This window comes from Macadamia integrifolia, chromosome 12 (genome assembly GCF_013358625.1).
Source record: "Macadamia integrifolia cultivar HAES 741 chromosome 12, SCU_Mint_v3, whole genome shotgun sequence".
Lineage (NCBI taxonomy): Eukaryota > Viridiplantae > Streptophyta > Magnoliopsida > Proteales > Proteaceae > Macadamia > Macadamia integrifolia.
Genome location: NC_056568.1, coordinates 15,038,502 through 15,042,769, shown reverse-complemented (window position 1 = coordinate 15,042,769; position 4,268 = coordinate 15,038,502).

Below are 4,268 nucleotides of genomic sequence, written 5' to 3'. Positions count from 1 at the left end.
TCCTTTACTGATGGTGGCTTCACCACCAGAACATTTAGACATGTTAAACCTCTTTAAAACTCTATCAAGATATGCCCGTTGTGATAGCCCAAGTAACCCCCGTAGCCTATCACGACTAATCTTGATTTCAAGCACATAACTAGCTTCACCTAGGACCTTTATTTCAAAGTTTTCTGAAAGAAAACCCTTGGTCTTCATCACTAAGGTCTTGTTGCTGCTAGCCAATAGAATGTCATATATATAGAGCACAAGAAAGATGAAACTACTCCCATTGAGCTTCAAATATATGCACTGATCGATTGGATTCTCTACAAAATCAAAAGAAGTCACAACTCGATCAAATTTTAAGTACCATTGTCGAGATGCTTGCTTTAACCCATAAAGAGACTTTTTTAGCATACAAACAGAGTCCTCTTTACCATTTTCCTCAAAACCTTCTAGTTGTTTCATATACACCTGTTCTGATAGCTCTCCATTCAGAAAGGTTGTTTTCACATCCATCTGATGTAACTTTAGGTCAAAATGAGCAATAATGGCCATGATAATTATGAATGAGTCATTTGATGAGACAGGTGAGAAGGTTTCCTTGTAATCTATCCTCTCTCGCTGAGTAAAACCCTTTTCCATGAGTTTAGCTTTGAAATTTACACTAATTCTCATACTCCATTGTTGCTAATGGATGACAGTTCTTCCTTTATTGCTTCTACCCAATTATTTGAATGCTTATGATTAATTGCTTGAAGAAAAGTAATAGGGTCTTCTTCTTGTCTTATGTCAAACTCATACTCATTCAAATAAGAAACATAATCAGAGTGCAGAGAAGGCTTGCGCACGCTAGTAGACCTCCTTATAGGTTCAGGTGGAAGGCTGCCAATATTAGCAGTATCAGGAGATGATGGTGGGTCTGCAATAGCAATATTTGTCCCAACTTGTAAATCATATTCAATTAGATTTTGAGTGACTATATCATCAGGCAGGATGGGATTGAGATCAAGAAGTGAATTTCTTAACTCAACAAGTGCTATCTTAGGGGTGTCATACTCCCCTTCTTCAAAAGAGAAATTATGAGGTGTTCTAGATTCTTTATTACATTCAAAAAATCTAGCATAAGTGGTCTCTACAATTTTGTGTCATGGGTCAGGACAATAGAATCTATACCCTTTAGACCTCTCTGAATATCCCACAAAATTGCAACTTGTAGTCTTTGAGTCAAAAATTTTTCTTGAGGGATAAAGACTTTGGCTTCTGCCTAATATCCCCACACTCGTAAGTGTCTAAGGTTAGGCATTCTACCACTCTAGAGTTCATAGGGAGTCTTATTTAAAAACTTGCTTGGCACTCTATTGAGAAGATAAACAGCAATTTTAAATGCCTCTCCCCATAAGGTGGTATTGCTCACCATAGAACGGACCATATCTTTCAGAGTACGATTTCTTCTTTCCACTACTCCATTCTGCTGAGATGTTCGAGGCATGGAATATTGAGAAGCTATCCCATGTTCTTGCAAGAATTTTACAAAATGACCAAGCAACAGCTCAAAAGCACCACTTCTCCCATAATATTCTCCACCCCTATCGGATCTGACCACTTTGATCTTCTTGGAGTGGAAACGTTCAACTTCAGCTTTAAAAATCTTGAAAACATCTAGAGCACTAGATTTCTCACTGATAAGGAAGACATACTCATATCCTGACCAATCATCAACAAAAGTTATGAAATAACGGTGCCCAGTAAGTGTAAGGACAGGAAAAGGCCCACAAATGTCAGTGTGAATGAGATCTAATACTTTAATACTGCGAGTAGCATCATTTTTCCTGAAAATTGTCATCTTTCCCTTAATGGAATCTATACATGTTTTCATATCCTGAAAATAAATATTTTCTAATATCCCTTCATTTACCAATCTTTTCATCCTCTTGGTTGAAATATGGCCTAACCTTCTATGCCATGACATAGAGGATTTCTTATCAATCAGAGAGCGTTTCACTCCCACATTCAGAACCCATAAAGAATTACAATTCAATTTACAAAGTCCATCAATAAGAGTACCACTACCAATAGAGATAGAATCATGTAATAAACAAAATCCAACTTGATTAAAATTAACAGAATAACCATCTGAACAAAGTCTAGAAACTGAAATCAAATTCCTCCTCATAGAGGGAATATAAACAATATCCTTCAAATCAATAAATAAGTCTGAATGAAAAATAATCTAATAGTTCCTATAGCTTCCACTCCAACTCTACCTCCATTGCCTACGAACGCCGTCACTTCATCCTTGCTTGGCACCCTCCTGCTTAGGAACCCTACAAGGAATGAGTGACGTGAATAGATGATGCAGAATCTATCCACCATGAATCAATTGGTGTATTAATTAAGCAAGATTCAAAACATACTAAGGATAGATTCATACCATCATCCTTTTTTTTCTCAAAGTAGGTCTTCCTCTTAAAACAATCCTTCTTCATGTGCCCTTTGGCCTTGCACCAAAAACACTCTATGCCACTCATGTCTTTTTGTGCCCCAGATTCTATGAAATTTTACTTTCCCTTCTTGTTCTTCCCTCCCTTAAATGGAGTGAATTTTCTTTTCTTAAAGAACTTTTTGTTCCTTTTCTAGGTCCCATAGAAGATGAAGTCTAACCTTGAGTAAGATTGGCACTCTCAACTTTGGTCCTATTAATTGTTCCCTCTTCTTGGGTTACCACAATGATCAATTCATCAAGATCCCATTTATCTTTCAATGTATTATAAGTAGTCTTAGGAGTCTTGTAGCTCTCAGGTAGAGAGTTCAAAGCAATAGTGACCACGAAGCCATCATCAAAGTTAATACATCTACCTCTGATCTTGTTTCCTAGGGAAACCAGTTCCAGTTTATGCTCTCTAGCACTTCCTACTCCATCAAATCTAGCCCCAGTCAATTGGCTCATGAGATGGTGAGCCTGTGATTTCTTAGAGCTATCAAACTTAGCTTTTATTATAGCCAAATACTCATAAGCAGTGTCCTTTTTAGCAATACTATCCTTGATAGACTCAGGCAAAGCACTTTTAATAACAACCAAGGACTTCCTATTTGCAGTGACCCACTTGTCATAATCTCATTTCTCAGTTTGGGTACTAGTTATAGTAGGTTCAGGTGGTTTGGTGGTCCTATTACATAGGTCTATATCCTTGAGCATCATGTAGACCTCTAAGTCTTCCATTCATTTATTAAAATTATCCCCAGTAAGCTTAGGAATATCAAGTACACCAAAACTAGAAGACATCATATTGAATATTTCAATAAAGAATAATCTATTCAACATACAGACATATATGTAAAAGAATAAACATGTAACAATTAGAAAAATTAAACATTACAATGCTCAATTATCAATTACTTCAAGAGTGTCAATCGGAACTACATTCCTAACCTTTGGGTCTGAAACATACTGGTCCACTCAAGTTTCTGTTATTACTACGAGACTTCTTCTAACTTTCATAAAAATACAGTCATCTTTCGATGGACAGCATCTTCTAGGTTTTCCTATTCTATTTTTTCACTTGCTTTAACTGCTAACTTCTCTTTGATAATATCACCTTTGGGTGAACATTAGCAACCTTGCTACCAATCATTATTCTCTGTCTTTTCAAACAAAGAAGACCTTTAATTTGTATTCTATTACAATAAGGTTGAACTTTATCACTTTGGTGGATTTCATCCATTCTTACTGCAATAGTCTACAAATTCATTCTACCAACTAAAAGTGGGATTGTTTAAGCATGAATAAAAAAAATATTTATAAATAAAAGCATGAACTATCATTACCAAGATTAAACAAGTTCATATTCTAATATGCAAGTAATGTATAAGTTGATTTTCTTTTATTTCTTTCAATTAATAGGAAAATTATGAAGAATCATTAAACATCCATACTTGTAACTTATACAAAATAGGCTCATAATATATCAAAACGAAAAGCACGAAAAATTGGACTCAACGCAAAACATCAAGGTGAAAAATTCTTCATCGTTTGTCCGTACGAGCCATTTGAAATTACAAAAAAAAAAAAAAAATAGATCAAAATCAATCTAGGTTGCCCAAACCAACCGGTTCGGCCAAGCGGTCTAATCCAGTTCGGGCATATTAGTTCTGGGTCAAATGGTCAACAACTCGGTCAACCTTTGATTGAATCAAACAGAGTTGGTCATAGGTTGACCCACTGCATCTCTAGGTCAACTTGGTAGGGTTTTCGAGTTGACCCAGTGATGACTCGTCGCCGTCGC